General features: G+C 39.2%; 1 protein-coding gene across 10 annotated transcripts in view; it reads left to right on the forward strand.

Moving 5' to 3' along the window:
- Window positions 1-24,754, forward strand: part of LOC5567273 — a 211,876-nt gene that overhangs the window by 73,896 nt on the left and 113,226 nt on the right. Inside the window, exon 1 of one of the 10 annotated variants that reach the window (XM_021851845.1) lies at window positions 3,565-3,735. The exons of 8 other annotated variants lie outside the window; for them this stretch is intronic. The gene's annotated coding sequence lies outside the window, so the exon portion shown is untranslated. Of the gene's footprint in view, window positions 1-3,564; window positions 3,736-13,067; window positions 13,209-24,754 lie in introns of those variants that run through there. One more of the 10 variants, XM_021851846.1, reaches the window with a different exon arrangement.

The raw sequence follows: 24,754 nt of genomic DNA on the forward strand, positions 1-24,754 counted from the left end.
AAAATGGTAGATTTGTATTGCAAAACAAATTATATGCCTTAGTGGAACATCTCCATTCAAGTTCAATATTGAAAGGTTTAACAAAACAAAATAGCGACTTACGTGAGACATGACATGTTTCAAAAACTTTCTAGCAATCTTTGTAGGGCAAACTGTATATTTTTAAATTTGGATTTATGTTTTCGGTGTTACTTGGGTTTAATAGACACCGACACGTTAATGCTTCCAGTGGACTTTTTAGTCCTTTGAAGGAAGCACCACACTAGACAACGGACTAGCATGCAACGCCCAGTGGCACAGTCGGGAAACATTCCTCACGAAAAGTTTTCCGACCTGCAGCGGGAATCGAACCCACACTCCTTAACACGATGCGGCTAAATGCCTGGTGGCTCTAACCGCACGGCTACGAAGCCCACTAATTTGCACGAAATGAAGTCAAACGCCATCCAGAGAGAATGACAATGCAACGCTAATAACTAATGAAGTGATTGCTTATAAATGTTTCCAACAAATTTGTGTTAAATAGATGTTAAATCAATTTATTGCAATGGGTTCATTGGAAGAAAATGAATTTCCGAATAGGAGCCAAAATGTAGCCCTATATGATTGAAAACGATTCAGTCAAAATTTAATCTCATCATCTATTATGTACGACTCACGAAGTCAAATTCAAATAATGATACAATTTCTGAAGTTTTCGGGATATTTTATTATCATAATAAATAGGGTAGAAGCACCAGTTTTGGCCATACGCCAGTTGTAGCCATAGTGGATTATACATCGTTTTACATAACCAATCAGCATGAAACCTTTTGTGTTCAGTAGATCACATTCACATGATAGAGCTACATTCATTTACTCGTCCAAACTGATTCAAAACATAAGAAAAACAATTCATTTTCCTCATAATTTTAACTCCCATACACCTAATTTAACCAGGGCACTCCTTATTTGGCCACTCTCATGAGAAATCAATGCGATTGGCCAATTTGGGAACCGATGTTAAATATCTGTCCGAAACTGGTTCCGTTGGCCTATATTGACCAACGGGATTTTCAAAGCGAAAAACTGGTTTTGGCTCAGTTTTGATATTTTACACACATAATATGGATTGAAAGCTTGCATTTGACATATTTGTAGCATAAATACGGCTTCCCATTTAATTTTTATTGACATTTACTCTTAGGCTGTCCAAAACCGGTGCTTTTACCCTACTAAAATTTCCCATGCTTAGCGGTCCCCCTTATTTTGTACCAAGGGCCCCCATCAAGAGATCTGACCCGGGCCCTAAAAGCTTAAATCCGGCTCTGTACTCACCATCTTTAGCATTATAAAATTCGTTTATGGGTCTCAGCTTTGACCAAAATTAATAAGTCGATTTTATCTTTCTCTTGGAGCGACGGAAGTGACGTCAGTGAGATCATATAAATTTACGAACTAAATAGTTAATCAGTCATTGGGTCGTACTTATAAATCGTACACATCAGCGTTGCAGAAATCTGATTAAATTTCAATTTGTAATTCGGTCGAACGGAGTTTGTCAAAACTACCCTTTTAGCTAAAAGGCATTCGGCCAAATGGCCGGATACCATCGCAATCAAATAAGTGGAATTCCGACGATGTTTTGAAGCACTCAATTCATGACGCCATGTTACCGGAGGAGTTCAGATTCACAAAAATCCTGGAATACATCTTGAGATTTGTAAAAAAAAATTGACATGGTACCTCTTCCGCAAAGAATCATAGAAGAGTTACAAAACCTTGGTTTTTGATCTAATCATCATTGCCTACGACCATGTGGGTCATTGTCACAAAGATTAGGTTAATGGTAAACTGAATTATCAAAATTGGAGGCTGCCAGTAGATAGAGGTCATTTCATGTGTCAGACCAACCTTGGCTGATAAGTTTCAGAAGAGATGAGTGAAACTCATCGAACTGTACTATAAAGCTCAAGATTAATTTTCATGTGAATTAGTTTTACCCACTTCTCTCCGATTCATATAGAGATCATAAGTATGTGGGAGAACAAGACAGTACAGGTAATATATTTTGTAGCTGACATTAATTTAACCCTTGTTTGGTAAACTGTGGCAAAGAAGAAAGTCAGTGTATGATTTTGGGTGGAATATTTCATATGCTAGGCTGAGAAAAGGACTCTGCTCTATTTGAAACTGAGAAATACCTAGAAGAATAAAAGGGACAAGAAAAAGTTCAACGTATTTTGACCCAATAATTACTTGATTTCAGACATTTTTTCTGTTATATAAATTCATACAATTATTGGATTTAAGTACATAAAGATGACCAATTTCATATTAAGACGTTTGGCATGAAGCAGTTTTATATAAGAACAATAATTTTTTATAATATATGTTATGTGTGCGCTAGTTAAAAAACTAAAAATGATAAGATCAAGAACATTGGTTCACCTTTTACTTCGAAATGGTTGTGACGGATTGCTTGTCGATGACACCTTTCAGTTTACAAATAAATGTTAACCGACCATTTCCATTCCACCTGAACCACAGTGCACAACATGTGATTTTGTTGTCGTTATTTTTACATCACATTTCAAATTTCGAATGACCGGTCGAAGACACTCTTATACGTTGCTGATGGATGGTGCGTTTTTTCCTCTGTCTTGTTCATTTTGCACTATATTTTGCACAAAAGGTTGACGCCAACATCGGCGGAGATTTGTTTGCAAACAAACCAGAGTGCGCGGCCACACACAGGCACAGTGGGATCGCTTGAATGTCGGATAAAAATAGACAATAATCGTATCGCGACGTGCCAAACGGCTGAATTTCGTGAATGTTTCTGTTTTTGTTTTCTTTCTTGGTGCAATTATGTGTGAAAAAGGGGGATCCCGAGAAGAGGTGAATAACAAATTTAGCAATTTTAGTTCAACCATTATTCTGATATTCAATATCACATCATACCAGAGTTTGTAAGTGGTATGTTATTCTTGAAAACATCGGCAAAATATGCTATCTTGGTAAAATTAGTTATTTCAGATAAATATACATAAACATAACATAAAATATCATTAGAATAAAAAAACATGCTATTGTTGCTTATCAAAAATAAAGACAAACGTAAATTGCACGGCCATTTTACCCTCATCTCGATTCAAACGTGAAGTGCTGATTCAGTCATGATTTTGAAATCCATATCTCAATAATAACTTATTTTGTTATTACCTTTTGTCTTTATTTTGTTGTTGGCTCGTTATTAAAATGACAAAATGTGTTTGTTTTTTTACGGTGAGTGGCATTGATGATTTTTGTTTTATTCCAACTATTATTACTAACGAACAAGTAACAAATTTTTACATTCAAACATTCTTTTCCGATGGTATAATTGGATATCCATTTGCAATTCTCCTCCACCCGGGACGGTGTTGTTTCGAAATGATTGTGCTGTTGGCGTGTAATTTTTGAAAAATTAATTTCGTCCGAAAAAGTGCAATTCTAGAAAGATAAAGCCATGGTTGGTCATGAAAACGTTGGCCGGCATCGAAATCGAAATCGGACGGCGGCGGCGGCCAGACCCAACTCAGTTGAGCGCGAACGGTTGTAGACATTGGAAGCTGTGCTCCACTGCGAGGGCCTTTGTTGTTTGGCGTGTTGCGTCATAGTAAATCCGCGCGCGAGTGCCGCCGGTATCGATAGTGATTTGTTTGTTATTTAATTTTTATCCGTTTTCTGTGCGATAAAGAAACTTCTGTTATGGTAAATAATCAGTAATTGTTACATAGTGTCCTAAAATTGATATCTAATGGATAGAATATTCATGATTTTGTAAAAGTGATTTTTATCATGTGACACTTTGTGTAACTAAGAAGAATTTCTCAATCGATGAAGAGATGCGGAACTTTTTGAAACATTTTGATTTAATAAAATAAATGAAATCAAATTGAATCATATCAAAATATATTTATTTTTATTATTTTAGTTAAAAATATTCTCAAACGATACGAAGTTGAGCCAGCTTCGGGCTGCAAATATCGTTAATAATGATAATAATAATAATAATAATAATACAAATAATTCTTCTTAGGAGCCTTCCTTAGCCGAGTGGTTAGAGTCCGCGGCTACAAAGCAAAGCCATGCTGAAGGTGTCTGGGTTCGATTCCCGTTCGGTCCAGGATCTTTTCGTAAAAGGAAATTTCCTTGACTTTCCTGGCCTTAAGTATCATCGTACCTGCAACACGATATACGTATGCGAAAATGGCAATTTAGGCAAAGAAAGCTCTCAGTTAATAACTGTGGAAGTGCTTTTAGAACATTACGCTGAGTAGCCGGGTCTGTCTCAGTGGGGACGTTAATGCCAAGAAGAAAAACTCTTAAACGTTTGCTTTTTATTCTTAATTATTTTATTGTGGAACACTGCATTAATATACATACAAGCTACATGTGTATTTTGGCCTGACTCGTTCTCTTTGTCATGTAGGATTTTTGATAGCCGAACCACCTGATATTTGGGATGGACAAGGATTTTTGCAAAGAATATTGATGTAAATTTCGAGCACAAAAGGTAATATGTACCAATAGCCGCATAGCTAAGAACAAATATTCGTATAAAATCGAAAAATAATGCTAGCGTCATTATTTTTTCATCACCTGAAAGATTTTTATCTAGGTTTTGTGGGAAAAACATGAAAACTACGAAAACTCGTATGTTTGTATTTATTATGGCTTGTGCCACTATAGGGACACATGTGCCTATAGTAGCACTATTCCTAATTTCTGTTCCTATTGTAGCACAAGAATCACGGTGTTGGATTAATTCAAATCAAAACAATATTTTTACAAAACTTTTATAATTGTCCTATAATATGTGGATCAAAAGCTTTCGTTCGATGTAAAACAAGTTCTTAATTCTTTATTATTTCGTATAATAAAAAATAGTTTTTATCAGTGGTGCTACTATAGGAACAATAGGTTTACTATAGGCGCAAGGGAGCTAAGCTAAGCTAATTATTTCGATCATTTTATGAACAAAATCAAGCTATGTATCAATGGTACTTATATAAATAGCTTCTGACCTTCATGTCAAAAAATATTTGCGAACTATAGGGGACTGTCTACTAAGGGAACACCGATCCTAATTCATTTGAAAAACTTAAACACATAGGATCAGTGTATCAGGAGCCGATCAGCTGTGATTCACTGTATTCTATTTTACACGAATACATTTCCTTAGCTGATCGGCTACTGAAGTGTTACCTCGATATAACGTAATCGATATCGTACTATCGAAGCAAAATATTTTGTTTTGTTTCAACGTCTCTTTCAATTGGATCAGCCGAATTAAAAAATAAAATTTCCAAGAAATCCTAAAAAATCTGAATGACCCATAAAAAACCTGAAGAATTTTCTAATGGAATTGCTAAAGGAATCCTTAAGACGGGAAACCGTTAAGTCAAAACTTATCAAATGTTTATCGGAACTCTTGGAGGAATCTCTGAAATCACTTTGGAAAAAAATGGAATCCCTGGAACCATTTCCGATGTTTTTAAAGATGAATATCAGGAGGGAATTTCTGGGGCAACCCCGTCGCAATTATTTCAAGAGTACCTAGTACAATATATCAGGATATTCCTGGAGCAATTTCTGGTATAACCCATGAATCCTTATAGGTATTTAAATTTACTCCATGGAGAAATTATTGGATGAATCTCTCGAAGCACTCTAGGAATTATTCCAGTTAATATCTGCAAAAGAATCGCATATTAAATTATTGGAGAACTCCCCGACTAGAGGCTTGTAACACAAATATAATAAAATTTTATCAGAATATGATATGGATATCATATTATGATATAATTTTGTTAGGCTCCGTTATCCATAGAACATAATAAAACGGAAATATAACATAATGTGTTTTACTTCCCTTTAAGATATATTTTTGTTCATTTTTAACAACTTTATAACAAAATAAATAGATAGTTATGCATTTCAATAATATACAATATTATCGTTTATCGAACAGTATTATAATTTTGATACTTTGTATCAAACATTATAACTTGGTTTGATATGTTTTTGATATAATTAAAACACATTTTGTTATGTTTATGTTACTATTCATACACTTTTTGTTATAATTTTAGTTATTTTAACAACATCCTGCATCAAGTTTGTAACAACCTATGTTTGAAAAAAACTTATAACATAATAATATATGCTGATATAATTTTGTTATGTACCCTTAGTCGGGTCTTTTGAATAATAACTGAGGTAATTTCAAGAACACACACAGATCTATTCTGAGTTTGATCTAGTATTTTTGAATTTTCGAAAAGTATTAATCAATAATTATTAACTCCTACACGAATGCACAATTTAGGTGGAGATTGTCGAAAGTAAATCAATCATTCAATCAATCAATAATTATTGAACTTTTTATAGAAACTTCGAGTGAGTAACAGACTTTGTTCCCGTGCGCTCCCACGGGAATGTCAAAAAGATAAAAATAATTTTCATAGAAATGAACAGTAGTGAAAAAATATTGGTTTTAACATTGAGCCAATTGCAAAATAGCAAGATCACTCGAAACAGAACTATACAGACTTCGTTTTGGTTGGTTTTTTTATATATAGGAATGTTTTTTCAGTTTATAATAAAACCTGAAAAAATGAATGGAAGCAAAAAAATAGTTACGTTGTATTGAGGTGAAAATTACGTTATATAGAGTTACGTTATAAAGAGGTTACGTTATATCGAGGAATAACTATAATCGAAGATTTCAGCAATCATATATTCTTATTTTGAGCACTGCTGATAAATATAAGATAAATATAGGCGTGATCCTCGATGAGTTTGATCCACTATTTAAACACTTGGTCTTTCAAAGTTAGTATTTGTTTCTTTGGCTTGTTTGAAGCTCTTGTCAAATAAAGATATAAACATATTATACGACCATATTAAATTTGTCCGCTATATTAGATTTCACTGGAAATCCTGAATTTGCACACACTTAAATTATTTTACGGATTCCTGTGAAATCTCAACAGCCGAACAGTTCGTGAAATAATTTTACGGAGTACGGTAAATTTTTACAGTATTCGGTAAAAACCACCGTAATCCGTTAAATTCCGACGAAATACGGTGTTTTATTTCACCGAACTGTTCAGCTGTTGAGATTACGGTGAACTTCACCGCAGTGTGTTTAGTGTGCATAGTGTTTTCAAACACAGATTTTGAAAGTTTGTTTTTTTTTTAAATATATGCAAATGTGTGTTTTTTCAATATAGTTATGTGGAATTTTTCATTTGGTACTGATTGACCATCAATAGCATTTCATAATAACAAATATATGAACCAATCCAAGATTGTATGTGAGATATTGGATATTTTGGGTTTGTTTTATTTCATATCGTGTTGGTCCATAGTTCACGTTCACGTAGTTTGAAGAAAAACTGTTATTTCAAATATAGTACAATTAACCCTGTTTAGGGGATTTTTTTTTGTGAAAATTCAGTTTGTATTTATCTGCAAATACAAGTTTACCTTTCGAACGCATGCATATTGATACCGTTTTGATTCATATTACGGACACTTAAGGCCCCTGTGAAGTATAACCGATTGAAAAGCATATAAATTGAAACATATTTTATGATACCTGTGCGTTATCAGACTTTTGAAACACTCAACTTCCGAACGGTGGGCGAAGATTCGGATTCCAAAGCTTGAATCACCTAAAATAAATAGAAATTAATGATCTTTCCATGATTCTTATTCCGGACACAACCTCACTTTTGCTTCATTTTACGGACACCTTGCTTCAAAATCCGGACAACTCACGAAAAGAAGAACTTTAATAGTTAAATTATAAATAAACTCTCGCATTCGTTAAAACAACGTCAAAACAAGTTGCGCATTGTAAATTTTCATGGATTGCTATTTGAAATTCATATTAAAACGCGCCTGAAAGTTGGGAACTTTCAAACATGATATTTTGAAACATTTCAATTGAAACCTTTCCCATACAAAGTAAAGTGTCCGGAATTAGAAGCTGTCCGGAATTTGAATCAAAACGGTACCTCTCTACATCTCGTTGCTATTCGCCTTCACGCACCGATCCAGGCAACCATTGCGTCGATGTACCGTTTTGATTAATATTACGGACCCTTAAGGTCTCAGTGAAGTAAAACTCATCATAAAGCATATAAAATAAATCGTTTTGTAAGATTCCTCCACGTTCTCGAGCCTTCGAAACACTTAACTTTCGAACGGTGGGTGAAGATTTTGATTTGGCAACAGGAATAATTTAAAATAAATTGAAATGTGTGGACTTTCCATGATTCTTATTCCGGACGCTTCCTCACTTCTGCCTCATATTGCGGACACTTTGATTCGATTTCCGGACAGCTCTTGGAAATCATTAATAAAAAATTCAAATCATTAATTGCAATCGTCAAACCACTAGAGACGTCTTTTGCAGTTGGGCATTATAAATTTGCATAGTTATCTAAAGGAAAAGCCCCGAAAGTAAGAACTTTTGAACACCAAAAATTGAAACATTTCGTGTGAAATGTTTCCTATACAAAGTAGAGTGTCCGGAATTAAAAGCTGTTCGTTATATAAATCAAAGCGGTACATTCACCGAGTTCAGTTCAGTGCCACACTGCACTGGCTGAATTATTTGACCAGCTGGAAGGTCCGATTTTGCTTCTGAAAGACTTCAACGCTCACCACATCGCATGGGGATCGCACAAATCAAGCGCACTTGGGCGATTCATAACCGAAACAACCCTGACGAAGCAAATGGTGATCTTGAATGATGGTTCACCTACTCGCATCGACCCGGCTTGGAGCAACATTTCGGCAATCGATCTTACCATCTGTTCGGAGAGTCTGGCTCGGAGGTTCACCTGGCGAACCTTACAGACACGCACAACGGCGATCACTTCCCGATTACGGTGTCCATACCTGAGTGGTCAAATCAGCAAACAACTCGACTATAATGGCTGTAGCTTATTGGAAGTCATATGAACGGATAACAGCAGAAACTATCCGCCCAGAGGCCGAGTGGGATGAAGGAAGCTTCACCGAAATAATTATTGCAGCAGCGACTAAGTTCATCCCACGAACTAGTGTCCGAATCCGACCGAAAGCGGTACCGTGGTTGTGGCCCGAGGTAAAGTCGGCAATTCGTCAACGACAAAAGTTTCTTCGGTCGCTCCGACGTCTACAGCAGGTCAACCCAGATCCACCCGAAGCGTTGGCGGAATTCCAAACAACAAGAGCTGCGGCACGAAAGGCGATTAAAGATGTGAAGGAGCAATCGTGGGAAAGCTTTGTAGGGAAAATCTCACCGCATAGCACAACGATCGAACTGTGGCGCACGGTTGACACGCTGCGGGAAAATCGGCAAAAACACCCAGTTGCTCTCAAACGGCCAAACGGATTCATGGACAACCCCGAAGAAGTAGCGGAAGAACTGGCGACGTACTACAGCGAAAGATCGGTGACGTCTAGTTACCCTCTATCGTTTCAGACAGCGAAAATGACAGCTGAGAGAGTGTCCATAGATGTTTCGCCTTATACCAGCGACGTGTACAACACTGATATAACCATAGCCGAACTTCTGTGCGCTCTCGATTAAGGGCGAGATGCCTCGACACGTACCGATATGATAGAGTATCCGCTGCTTCAACGGATCCCTATATCCGTGAAAATTATTCTGATTGAGCTCCTCAACATAATCTGGCACAGTGCTGAATTTTCTTCCAGCTGGCGAAATGCTTTTGATCGTTCCCATCCCGAAAACGACTTTCAAGATTACATGCCTGCTGCCTTTCGTACAATCTCCTTAACTAGTTACAGGGTAAAACTTCTTGAGCGAATTGTCAACCGTCGCTCCATCAGCGAATTGGAATCGAGTGGGCGCCTTGACAAGCGTCATCACGCTTTCCGTGCAGGGCATGGCACCGATACATACTTTACCGAACTAGAAAGATCATTACCAACAGTCGATGAGCACTGCTTGGTAGCGTCCCTGGACCTATCGAAAGCGTACGATATGGTATCCTACGAACACTCAAGTCGTGGCGCATACGAGGTCGCTGCTCTTGAAGCGAACGTTCCAAGTCTCAGTAGGTAGACATATGTCTCATAAACACGAGCTAGAAAACGGAGTGCCACAAGAACACAGAACCTTGTGGCACTCCGTTTTCAAGCTCGTGTTTGTGCAGGCTTGGGAACTGTGACCACAACTTACCACAGCTCATTGATTCTGCCAGCCAACCAAAACACAAAGCTTGTGGAAAGAAAAAGTTAAAACTACGCCGAAAACTACAGGCTGCTGTGAAGGCTGTAGATAACTGGGCGAAGAGTGTCGGTGAAATCGCACATCTTTTACTACAGTCCAAATGCGCGCCAAGAGCAGTACCGAGGACCAACCGTCTAAAAGTTCTTGGCATTACCCTGATCGAACGTTGACGTTCAAGCCTCCCTGCCAAGTAGTGAAAAAAGCATGTGAATCCCGATTACGGATCCTCCAAATGATTAAATCTAAACTTCCTCGGGGCAATCGATCAACCCTCCTACAAGTTGGGTCAGCCTTTGTCAAGGCGAAATTGACCTATGGCATAGGACTGTTAAGTCGAGGAGGACCAGCAACTTTACAGATCTTCGCCTCGGCGTACAACAAGATGGTCCGGTTTTGTGACTAGTCCGATAAACGCGGTCATGACTGAATCTGGTACATTCCCTTTTGAACAATTGGCACCACAATCTACAGCGCGAATGACCATTCGAATAGCGTCGAAAAGTCGAAACAACATCAATCTACCGCTGACCCAATGAACGTCAAATCGTATACTGGAACTCACAGGAGCAGCTCTTCCTGATATTGATCCTGGTACCTACTTCCTACCTGAACAATGCAGCGCCTTGTTGGCACTTTCACTCCCTAATATAGACAGAGAAATGGTGTTTCTCACATATTCTGCGAGCTGTCTACAGGTCCTGGAGACAGCTAAATCTAAGCACCCGTGGATCCAAGAAATAGAAAAAGTAGCGAGGACCAAACCGGTGCTATTCTGCTGGATTCCTGGTCATGCAGGCATCAGTGGAAATAACGAAGCCGACCGCCTAGCCAACGATGCTAGAAGACAGCCGGTTATTGACTTGCAAGTGAGGACGCACTACGAGCCGTTAAACAAACAATTCGTCCCAGCCCAGCCTGCCGTATTTAATACGCTTAACATTATCCATTTCTCTATAGACTTGGTATAACTCGTGATTCATGCGACGCCGCCAGATGCCATTGTCCAATTTACCGCCTAGTATTGCTCGCAGCATTTTGCGTTCAAATACCCCAAAAGCTCTCCAGTCAACCTCCTTCAACGACCAAGATTCGTGGCCGTACATAGTTACCGGAAGAATTAGAGTCTTGTACAACGCGAGTTTGGTCTTCTTCTGTAAGCTGCGGAACTTTAGCTGGTGACGAAGTCCGTAAAAAGCCCGACTCGCAGCTGCCTTTTTACCTCGCGGGTAACATCATTATCGCAAGTCACTAGAGTTCCAAGGTACACAAATTCTTCAACTATGGGCCTACGGTGTCTACCAGCGACCATGTACTTTGTCTTTGTGGTATTAATAATGGGCCCAATTTGCGTTGTCTCTCTTTTAAAAGGCACGTATACCTCATCCACGGCTCGGCGATCAATCCCTATTATGTTGATGTCGTCCGCAAAACTAAGGAGCATATACGAACGTGTGATAATAGTACCATTCCTATGCACGCAAGCTCTCCTTTTTGCTCCTTCTAACGCTATGTTGAACAATAGGTTTGAAAGGGCATCGCCCTGCTTCAATTCGCCTAAGGTTTCGAAGGATGTTGAAATCTCATTCGCAACCCGTATAATCGGTCTAATCAGCTTCGTCGGAAAACCACGTTCCATCATTGTTTCCCACAACTCGTTTCTTTTCAATGAATCGTACGCCGCCTTGAAATCAATGAACAGATGATGAGTCTGCAAGTTGTAGTCCCGGAAAACCAGCTTGGTGTTCGCCTTCGAAGGACTCTTCAAGCGGTCTCAATTTGTTGAACAGAATCTTTGGAAGACCAAGCTGAGGGACGTGGGTTCGAATCACACCGGTCGAGGATCTTTTCGGGTTGGAAATTTTCTCGACTTCCCAGGGCATAGAGTATCTTCGTACCTGCCACACGATATACGCATGCAAAAATGGTCATTGGCATAGTAAGCTCTCAGTTAATAACTGTGGAAGTGCTCATAAGAACACTAAGCTGAGAAGCAGGCTTTGTCCCAGTGGGGACGTAACGCCAGAAAGAAGAAGAATCTTTGGAAAAAAATTTAAAGGAATCTCCGGAGGAATTTTTACAAGAGCAGAATGAATCTCTGAAGAAGTTTCTGAGGGAATCCATGGAAGATTACTCTGAGTATTACTTAGAGTAATTCACGTTGCGATTTTACAAAAGGTATTCCAGGAAAAATCCCCCGGAAAATTCGTGAAGTAAAGAACCCATGGAGGAATTTCTGATGGAATCTCTGGAGAATCACCTGATGGCATATCTTGAGCAATCCTTAGAGGAACCTATAGAGGCCTAAAGAGAACTATCTAGGGAAATCCCTGCATGTATTTTTGGAGGAATTTATGGAGGAATTTCTGATGAAACATCTGAAGTAATTCATGAAGCGATTGTTCTAGTGTAACTTCTGGAGAATGTCTTGGAGACATCTCTGCAAGGATTATTACGATGGTAAAAATATAACGTTCAATAGCAGGTTAGCCTTGAATGACTAGGTTTTATTTTAACTTTTCACTCATTAAAATATCGCAAACTGCATCAGACATATCTTTTGGAAACACATTTTCTATTTTACATATTTTATGAAAAACTGTCATCGTCCAAAATTTCTCATTTCATTGGAAGATGGGCATTTGTAGGTAATAGTTTAGTATAATTTTTATTGAGATTGTTTTCATGTGATTTCTTTTTCTTCAGAAGTTTGTTTATGTTAGCCTTTTGCGATTATATCGCGAATGAAAAAATATCTCATAATAAGATAAGCTGTTGTTACCTATTTTTGTGGAGCTGTGTTAGCTGTATTATAGTTCGTTGAACAGTGGACTATTGCTGCAGTTTCCGAAGAACTATTCAGTGGTTGGTCTATGTCCTAAGGACATAGTTGAAGAGCATGATTACGTACTACGATGAAAACCATATGGTAAATATGTTCACTATAACTAAAAGATAGAATGTAAGCAATGTCATAACAACAACTCAGTTTCACATAGTATCAGTAAACTGCCATAAGCGACATAAACGCCATTGGAAATCTAAATTTGCTATGTTATCTAGCATGTATAATGCAGAAGTTCCCATTATCTGTTATTAAACGAAATGACGTAACAACGTAAATATGCTAAAAACTACAGTGGCACTTGCGTCAACCATTTGAACATGGGAAATAAACTGAAAGTCAACCACATAAGGATAATAAACCAAAACAAAGGCTTTCAACAAACCCACAGCATTCCAAATCTCATGCATAAATTACAATCATAACCAGCTGACTCCTCTTCTGAAAAGTATTATTAATTATCTCCTGGCTATGCAAATTTCAGTTGCATTATACATACACACATTGAATACAACTGCCGCAGCAGTGGATATGCAATGTGCACTACAAAGCCAACATGCATGTCATCCGGTACAAACTGCCCTACCACCCGGGTAGAGGTGAATAATAAAATATGAACAAATTATGCAATCATATCAAGTTTAATCATTATTATAGACGGGGTTGGTAGTCTAATGGTAACCGCTTCTGCTTCGTAAGCTGAAGGTTATGGGTTCAATCCCAGACCCGTCCCTTTTCTCGTACTTTGTAGTTGTATCTTTCACTTGCTTCTATTTTCCACTCATAATCTATCACAGTTGATAGCATTTGCTAGAACTAGAGATGGACAAAACAAGCGTACAAGAATAATTGATTATTTTGTTATTCGATTATGTCTATATGTGTGATTGAATTGTAGTTGTAAAGGCAACATAAGCTATTCTTGTGCTTTTATGCCATACAAACATTGTTAGTTTAACTCTCATTTCAAACAATTAAATAACAAATTTTGACAATATAACATTCTATAATAATGGCAGAATTTGAAACTCATTTACTATCTCTTCTACCCGGGTCCTGACCGCACAATTTCTATTACTATGTTCCGGATGCCAACGAAACTTCCGGAACAGTGTCGCAAACGGGCCTCCGGTTGTATACGTAATGCCCACTCTCTGCATTGTTGCATTGGATATGTAGTGCGGGTACTACGAAAAAAAAGCAAACCACTACTGTATCGTGGAACTGGTGGATAAACGATTCCGAATATTCACACAGCTTGACCTTGACCTCACACACATTGTCCGGCATACTAATTGTGGGTCCTGGAACGTGCTTCTAGGTTTCGTTGATCTGACTTGTGGAACATTTTTTTCTTGAATCGGAAATGTCCGTGCGATGTTTCAGTTTCATGCCTTACGATGTTTGTATTTTCTTAATGTTTTTGCAATCATTTCGTTTACTAGCAATAAACGTAACAGTGGTTTACCATCACTTGAGAGACTTTTCAAGACGACCTGGCACAAACGTTCACTTTTATCGTCATAAGTGATTCAATTTGTCTCTTCCCTTCAAAATTCTTGAGAGGTAGTTCGCGATATTTATGGGTTTCCGATATAAAGCGAAAGTCTCTTTTTTTGCCTTTAGGAAAGTAAACTTGATTCACCTAATGGAGCCCAAAATCTCCTGTCTAAATCCAGCAAATTCGAAAAATCCAACCATCATTGGCGGAATCATTTGCTTTCTCACTTAAATCGAAGGGCCTGGGCTAGAGGCTGCTAGCCGCATGCTGTGCAGAGCACCATTCTTGTCAAAAATGAAGTTACTCTCATGTTCAATATAATGTGAACCATCTTTATGTGAAACACTTTAATTTGGGAGTTTCCCATCCGGACAAAGCGATGCGCCACGCTCCTCAATTGTTTCCTGAATCTGACATCATTTCAATCCGAGCCGACGACGTCAAACACAAGAAGGGTTCAATTATCTTTATAAAACAGCGCCCAACAACGTACCTAGAGGGTCTTGTCCCGGGAATCCCGGGACAAAAATCCCGGGAAATCCCGGGATCTAAAAAATCCCGAATCCCGGGATATTTTTGAAAATCCCGGGATTTCCCGAAATAGCATGTTGAACTGGAAAATATTATTTTATTATTTCCAAATAATGGCACAAAACAAGCAGCATGTTTTTCTGGTGACTGTTGATAATGTATTTTAGTTATTGCAGGTTACTCAATAAGCGTTATTATTGAGGTTTAAGGCCACTTATGCTTGAACTTTTTTTTCTTGTATGTTAGTAACGTTATTTTCAATAAACTATCGCAGGGTTCTCTACGGTGCGTTTCATTTGCAACAAATACTGTGGTGGATGAATTTTTCATCATATTGAAATTTTATCGGTGCCATTTTATCTTCCCGTAATAGTTTTAGTTTGCCCGGTATACCGTACACTTTTTCAGGACCTGTGGCTGTCTATCCAATAATTTAAAAGCATGAAGACTCCATATGACACAACAATGTAAAAAGTTGCATAATGATACGAGGAGATTTTAAAAGATATGGTAAAATTTGAGAGTGATTGCCCAGTAAACACGTGATCGTAAATAATAGGATATAAGAGTGCAAATGTGGAGGCGATATACGTACATTTTGCATGCAGTCTAATGGCGCATGTGCGTATATCGCCTCCACATTTGTACTTATATGCGCTATCGTATAGGGCTCTGTACAAAAATCTATCTCTCTCTCTTTCACTCTACCTTGAATTTTGTAAACAACAAGGCCAGTAAACGTCAAAATCCCATACAAAATCAAAACAGTGCATAGGCCTATACGAGTTTGTGTTTACTGGGTGGTATCACCTATACCTATACATTTTGCATCGCGATTAATTTTCGTTTCAAATTAACTATAATAAATGCCCATTGACTTCAACTGAAGATAACTGAAATATTGATGAACGAAATCTAAGACAGCATATTTTTGTCTATTATAATTCAACTTAACCTTTAAAACAGTTTCGGTTATTATGAACCTGCTCTATAAAATTAAACATAGCTTTAATACCCGCTCCGGCCGTTCTATAGTCGTTTTGAAAGTATTTGATTTTTGTCCCGGGATCCCGGGAAATCCCGGGATTTTTGAAAATAAAATCCCGAATCCCGGGATTTTTTCGAGTCCGGGAAACAAGACCCTCTAAACGTACCACATGTCATCCAATGTGCGCATTTGAACGGATTATAATATTCTCACCTACCAATAACGCAACTGATAACGGCGTCTCCTGCCACACGCGGCTTTATTTCACTTACAAACTATACATGTGCATAACATATGGAGGTACAGTGCTGTTCGGAATAATAGCAGCGTATTTCGATTTTTATTCAAAATGCTCTCCTTTAAACAATTGAGTTGAAATGTTCTCCCCAGAGCTACAAAAATGTTCAATTTTGCAACCACAAAATTTCAAGTTTTTCTCAGCCCCTGCCGGATGGTGAAATACTACGTAAAATCGCTCAAAATTATAGCAGTTTTCGATTTTTAAACGTTTGTTCTAAAAATATTTTAAAAGACAGTGTTTGTCGTCTAATGGCTACCACTACTGCCTCATAAGCATAAGGTCATGGGTTCAATCCCAGGCCCGTCCCTTTCCGCGTACCTTGTAGTTGTATCTTTCACTTGCTTTTATCTTCCGCTCTTAATCTATCACAGTTGATTTATTCATTCATAGCATTTGCTAGAACCAGAGACGAAAAAAACGTTTCCCTACGCTTCCATCCTTCTATCATTATAACACGCCTTTCATTACGCCTGATACATGAGCCTCTATACGTGCCATAAATTCTTTCTTTCGTTTGACTTCTACCAAGGTGGATTCACTTCACTACTCTGGCTACAGAGTACAATGCACACACCTTGACTTCTACTGTGCGCCGTGTGTTGGTGTTGTCTCGCTCTCTCTCACGGGCAACTTGAAAACACGCTGTTTGCCGTGTCAAACGTTGTATAATAACATATATAGCCTGCTAACCAAACAGCAAGCCTCTCTGCCGTCAAATTATCACCCCTACAACTTCCAGCATGAAGTGACGCAGATGCAGGGATATATCCGACCTACTGTGGATTGGTTTTAAATGCATCATCATTTCCTCCCCCTTCCCCTTACTGGTCTGCATTCTGACGTGGCAAGCGTCATTGTTGCCTAAAATAGAAGATCACCTAGCCATATACACTGAGGGTGTCTGTTAGTCCCAAGCAGTCATCTGGTTGGTTCCTTGTGTGAGTGTAGTTGATCTGTCGGTACAGGAGTAGCAACCACGGGTAGTCAATCAAGCTCAAGCTCAAGCTGTTTATTCCACATTTTTTTTTTTTTTAATGTACGTTTGCTAATGTTTCTGAAAATGCAGCTCTTCGACAGCCCGTTATTTCTCCAAAACCTGCTCTGAGGGCTGTCTAAGTGCTGCACCTTCAGAAATTGTTTGTTTTACATGGATCATTTTGCAGCTGTTAATCCTAATCAGAGGTCTTTTGTTGAGTACTTTTTTAATTTCGCTAGATGTATGTTTCACTTCCTGGCGGTTGTTCAGAAAAAAATGTGATTACAATGTTGAAGATATTAAGACACATTTCACGCACATCTGCGCTTAGATATCAAAATTTTAAACTCTGAAATATTTTCGAAGCTATGCTGAATATGAAAGACAATGTATTTAATAGGGTCCTAAAGCCCTTTCCCAATTTTAGTGCCAAACGCTTGTGTTTAGGCCAAAAACACACGTTTACTCAATTTTTTGATGTTTTTCGTTTGTGTGAGTCCAATTTTTTTATGTTTTTGTAGATTTTGTCACACCCCTTGGCTTAAACTCAAATTTTTGGGTGTATTTTGTTTTCTGTGTCCCTTCCGAAATGTCAGATAGGAACAACCCCAGTGCTAAAACTAAAACCTCTGTGGTGTTTTTGTCGACTAACCGAACGTCAAACATGATCTTTTATTTATTCTTCTTTGCCTTCAACTCAGTGGTTGCACAGACTGTAGCTTAAATTAATTATCTTATTCTACTTTTAAATGTCGTCTTTGTTATATTAAAATCGAACTTGTCATGCACTTCATTAAAATATCTACAGCAGCTATGGAGAGGATTATTATGACCGTAAAGCGTACGATGCGTTGGTAGATAAAATAACGTATTTTGTCGTAGACGACGAACCGGAGCATAGAAATTCATATGTCGAAGAAGATTTGCGCAGTCGATGTTTCCTGTCAGTAAGTAGAAGCAGAAGATTCGTTGTGCCATAACTCTTCTCGACGCTAACGTGTCCAATCCTATTAGCCTGCAACGGTGATCGTAGGGAGGTAATCTGATGGGATCATTCCACGGTAATCGACGCAAAACATAACGCAAAAAAGATCGCTGCACCCGTTCGATTCTGTCAGCTTGAACTTGATGATACGGTGCCCAGACTTGTACGGCGTACTCCAACACACTGCGAACTACTGCACAGTAGATCAATTTCATCGCATAAACATCCCGAAACGATTTTGTGATCCTTCGTACGAATCCTAGTAATGCAAACGCTTTCGACGTAGTAGTAGCAATATGCTCATTAAAGTTCATCCTGCTATCGACAATCACTCCGAGATCTTTAATAGAACTGACACGTTCAAGTGTTTGAGATGCCATTTCGTAATTTTGTTGCATCGGGGAACGTGAGCGTGAAAATGAAATACATTTACATTTGTCTGCATTTACTTCCATTCCGTTGGCGTGGCACCACTTCACGATCGTATCCAAATCTCGTTGTATAATACAACAGTCAATACGGGATAGTATCGCTCGGAAGATTTTCAGGTCATCGGCGAAAAACAATTGTTCTGATTGGATTAGACCACACAGATCGGCAGTGAACAAAATGAAAAGCAGCGGTCCCAGATGACTTCCCTGAGGAACACCCGAAGGTATCCTGAAACGGGATGACTTAATACCATCAATTTTGACGAAAGCCCAGCGTGCAGTCAAATATGAGTGTAACCAAGATGTTGCCCACTCGGGGAGGCCCATTTTTTGCAGCTTTGCAATAAGTAATCCGTGAGGTACTCTATCGAAAGCCTTTGCAAAATCGATATATACGGCATCGACTTGACGATTTTTTTCCATTTTGGTTTTAACACTGGTTACGAACGTCATAAGATTCGTCGTTGTAGATCTGTTTTTGACAAAACCGTGCTGTACCTCCGGAATGACTGGCAAAACGGCTCGATACAAGGCCTCATGGAAGAAGCATTCGAGAATCTTGGAAAAACAGCTCAGTATTGAAATACCACGGTAATTTTCAGCATTCGTTAGGTTGCCCGATTTGTGAATTGGAGTAATAGACGCTTCTTTCCATAAAGCAGGAAAAACGCGATTCGTCAGCGATCGATTAAAGAGAATTGATAAGGGTAAGGCAAGCGATTCGGCGCACTGCTTAATAAACAGCGGTGGAATTTCATCGGGACCTGGACCTTTAGTGGTATCCAAGTCAGATAAACGCTGGTAAACTTCGTCTACAGTTACCTCCATGGGTGGCATACGCAAATCATACGACAAAACACCATCGAGCACCTCGTGAGTAACTTGAGTCGAATTTTCGTTAAAAACACTTTTGAAAAATGCGGCTAAAAGATTGGCTGAGTCTGTTGCGGAACTAGCATGCTCATTCTGGAAAGATATCTCACGAGTCACACTATTTGGTTTGCGTTGATTTTTCACAAACTTCCAAAATGACGAAGGATCGCTTTTCGCTTTGTGTTCCAAGCCAGATATATACTCACGGAAAGCTGTACGACGCATGGATGAATACTCCCGTTCCATTGACTGAAGTGTAATCCAGTTCTCTTCGGATCTATGTTTAAAATACCTTTTACGGATTTTGCGTAGCCTATTTCGAAAGTGTCGAAGATCGTCGTTCCACCACGGTTGATTGAAGCTGCGAGCTACTTGGTTGTTTTTGCGAGGCACATGTTCACGGATGATGTCGTAGATTAGATTGTAAAACTCGATGACTGCGTCGTCCACAGAGTTTTCATTCAGAGTTACATTCCAGTTGATGGCGGTTATACTCCTACAGACAGCACTGACGTCATAATGACGAAAATCGAGTCGGATGTCGTAATAATCCGTATCGTCATTTTTCAACGGTAGGTGAAAATTTAGGAGGATCGGCTTGTGGTGCTGGTCAACTTTTAACAGAGGAGTAGGCGGCTCCAATACTTCCACACTATGAGCATCATTTACAAACGCCAAATCGAGTAAACGACCGTTCTGATTGAGAACGTTCAGCACTTGAAAGAGTCCGACTGAAAGCACTGATTCCGTCAACGTATCTCTGATTCAGAAGATGCATTTGTCGGTAGGTACGCGTTGATTTCGTCATCATAACTCCAAATGAGATGCGGTAGATTGTAGTCGCCCAACAAAACTATGGTGTCGTTGATCGATGCTTTCTCGCAAACCTCTCGAATGCAGGAAGCATGTTGGTCATAGATTGACGAATCGGAGTTGGGACTAATGTAGATACAGCAAACATAGACCGATTTTGATGGAAGCTTAATACGTACTGCAACTTGCTCAAGGCCGAACCCCTGACCGAATGAAACTATTTCGCATCGATGGTGCTTCTTAACAGCTATCATGACGCCACCCCCTCGTTGAAGATTGCTTGTCGAGGCGTTCCGATCACACCGATACAAATTGTATGCAGAGGACAGCTCTGAATTGGCAATACCTGGATGCAACCAAGTTTCCGTAAAAGCCAGTACCTCATAATCGCAGTCACTTAATTGTACAAACAGATCGCTCGTCTTTGTTCTTAGACCACGCACATTTTGGTAATACACAAGAAAGGAGGACAGGACAGACGACGTACGTGGTGGTTCGGTATCGGAATTCAGCATTAACCCATGCTCGGTTGCTGGGGGTCTGGTATGATGATCGTTTGTGGAACCGTAATCACGGGAACAGCTGTTGGTCTCCAAAAACCCTGGCGTGTTAGGCTATGATCTTCAAACTCACGAAAACGAATTCCTCTGGGCCAGGTATCAGCAGACATTGCCTTTTCCCTCAAATCAGCAGAGACTCCAACTTTGAAAGAGACAAACGATAACGTTCGAAGATCTCTATTCTTTGGAATCAGCTTCACTACTTTTAGGTCGTTCGTCGCTAGGCTCTCCTGCACCATGTGACGTACCTGATCCTCTTCGACGTCGGGTTGAATACCAGACAAATACAACCAAAACTCTGGTGCTGCACTCGTGGAATTAATTGCCAGGGAATCAACCTCTTTTTCATTGGCCGCATTTACGGATTTATGGAAACGTGATTTCGACAAAATGTTGCAGCAAGCAAAACACATCCAGACGAGATGATTATTTGTGTCGATCAAGCGCTGGGTTTCATCCGTCATTCCAGAGCATTTCTTACAGAAAAGGCTTGAGCAGAAACCCATGCATTTCACTGGCGTGCCGGTAAATTCATTTGCACACTGCTCACAAACTGAAAGCATTTTTTGCGGCAAAGAATTTGAGTCACCCTAATATCGGAAAGAGTTACGATGCTCAAAAACTAGATGGCGCAGCGAATAGTTGGAAGACAGCAAACGGCGATTTGTCAGCGGTGACAGTGACAGCAGAACGGTAGCGAGACAGCAACAATGGAGCAGCAACGATACAAAAACAATTCCACTCGACTTACTCTGATGGCGCACGGATTGGTGGCGAAAGATGGTCCAATGATGAAATGGGATGGTTCCTGAGGATGAATCTATGCTGGTGGGTTTGGGATTGTTGAAATGATGACACAGGGCAGTACACGGCAGTATATTACATGCTCTGGGGGATTTTACAGATTGGCAATTGCGGTTTGTTTTGGTTTGGTTATGCGGAACGGATGCAGCGGTGCGAGCGAGTAGGACGATGTGATTGATTCAGCGAGCGATATGTTAACAGCAACGGGTACAGGTGGAGAGCGGCGAGGTGGGAAAGTTTTTGTGGCGGCAATGGCGGAGGAGGTAAACTATTTCCACTCTCAAGCCTGCTCGGATTTTAACTTGAAATCACGATCCTACCTGACCAGATATAGTGGGAATTGCAGATGCTGGTGATGAGTCGTCGTACTTGGAACTCGATTTTCGGTGAAATATGAATTGCGGTGGCGGTAGCAGGTGAAAATACGGGAAATGATCGGAGCAACAAAAACAACAACGCAAGCGACTAGAACAGTGGTTCTCAATATATCTTAAGTGTAAAAGTTCATTTATGGACCTAATTTTTAAATTGAAGTTTAAATATGATATAGCCGTTATTTGAGCTAGAAAAATGGCTAAAGTAGTTGCAGTAACATGCTTTTTCGTATTATTGAATAAAACCAAGATTTCATTTAACATTACAGGACCCTATTGCATAAAAAAATATAAATTTGATTGAAAATACCGTAAAAAGTATACCTGAAAAGTTATATAAAGTTGATGTTATATATTGGTGAGAAATTGAGCAACATTTTTATTAAAGTCCTATATCATAGATAATGATTGAAGTGTCATATGACTGTCTGATACGTTTAATAGAAGGGTATTTGATGACATTGTTTGGTTCAATTGTTTAACACGAATTATTGCTCGTTTGCAAACGTGCCTAAACGACTGACGCCGCTAACCGCATGGCCACGATGATTTGGGTCACTTTTATAATCGAGACCTAAACCAGAGTAATTTTATCAGCTTTGTGTAAAAAAAGAAAGAAGAAACACATACATGCATCTCAATGAAACGCGGAGGGTTTCAGAGGAATGGCGCCAACGTTCAAAGCTCTTACAACTATTTTCCTTCAATAAAAGCTTAAACAATCGATTGCAGAATTGCTAGGAACGAGCGCTTTGAACATTGTAGGTTCATCCTGGCATTTTAGCATAGCATAGCATTGCATAGACTGCCTGTACATGTCAAAGGTTGCTACTCCATGATAGATTGGAACTGGTAAGAATTGCAACGATCCAAAAGAATAAGGGATGGGATTTCCACTTACTCTCGAAGTGAAATTTTAGCAGATATAATATTATTCGTGTTAGCGTTAGCGTAGTTACGGTATACTTTGTAGATTGGATACTAGAAATATTCATGTGTTATTTGGTAATCTCATTCAGATAGCTTGAACCGCTTGACCCAATCTTGAACAATATTGACAAAAGCATGAATATTGCTATTCCTGGCCACGCCTATCTTTACCGTCACTTGTAATAGGGGAAGGAAATGTTGATGTAGCACTTAGGGATGGTACACAAATTATGTCACGCTAAATTTCAATTTTTTGACCCCCCCCCCTTTGTCACATTTTTTGTATGAGCCATCCGAAAATTTGATAAGGCTTGTTACGCTTGGCTTGACCCCCTCTCCTCCCTTGGAGCGTGACGTAATTTGTGCATGACACCTTATTTAAGGAGAGGCCACCGACTCAGCGACGCCCACATAAGTGCTACGGAGGTGGGAGTTGTGCATTTCCGTGTTATAGGAAAAGGGATCGGCCAGGATATTTATGCAGTAATGTTACTTCACAGACAAACAGACGTCAGACTCTCATCATTGTTCATCAACCACCTTTTTGACGGTCGATTCAAATATATGGTAGGTGTCAATCCACCGCCCGCAGCGCTCGCATCGGTTTTGCTCATGTTTGACGTTTACACACTATCGCCACCTGTTGGTCTGTCGGTCAAACACAGTGATTTTAGCATTGGGCGTACATGGCCTCGCGACTATAATTTTGATCACGATTTGTTCAAATTGTGTCGTGTGGTTGTTTGTGGTTACTTGCTCGTGTGCGCACTGTCAAGTCCGAAAACAGAGAGGGACTACACGGAGAAATATTTTTACCTATTTTTTTGAGTTTACTTTACCCAAAATTAAGTATATCGATTATAGTTTCAACCCAAAATCTCTCGGTTTTCTCTTTCTCCCACACGAATGTTGTCAAAAATAGAGAGAGCTTCATCTACCCAATGGGGGTTCTTTGGCCCAATAAGGCAAATTTGGGTAAATGCAACTTTTCTTATGTTTAGGTCGAAAGAACTCAATTATGCGTTAAATCAACCCAAAATTGAGTATATTTTTGGGGACCTTGGAAATTTATCCAAAATTGAGTTATTGGGCTCAACTACGGAATTGTGTTGAAACAACCCAAAATTGAGTTGAATTTCGTCTCCGTATATGGTTCGATGTTGGTCGCAGCTTTCTTATGCGATATTTGAAAATCTGTTGGTCAAGGTTACCTTGTGCGTTGACCACGCTCGAAGCTTGCGATCGATAAAGAAGAAGTCTGTATATTCGGCGGGCTACACACAATCAAACGATCAATGTAAATGCATGCTACACAGGAGTTGGGCGGGTTATCAGGATGCGCCCGAAAAGCTGGCGATGGACCGTGGGTAATTGTTGTTTACTTTTTTTTCGAATTTAATCTTTTAAATGCCGGCATTCAATAAGAAGACATTGGATTTTGGTTTGTTGTTTTTACTACTCGCATATAAATCTGTATTGTTATTTAGTTGGGTTTAATTAGCTGCTCAATAGTAATTAACTAGCAGTACCAATTCCTCCAGGGTTATCGGAACAAACAAACTA

This window comes from Aedes aegypti, chromosome 3 (genome assembly GCF_002204515.2).
Source record: "Aedes aegypti strain LVP_AGWG chromosome 3, AaegL5.0 Primary Assembly, whole genome shotgun sequence".
Classification (NCBI taxonomy): Eukaryota; Metazoa; Arthropoda; class Insecta; order Diptera; family Culicidae; genus Aedes; species Aedes aegypti.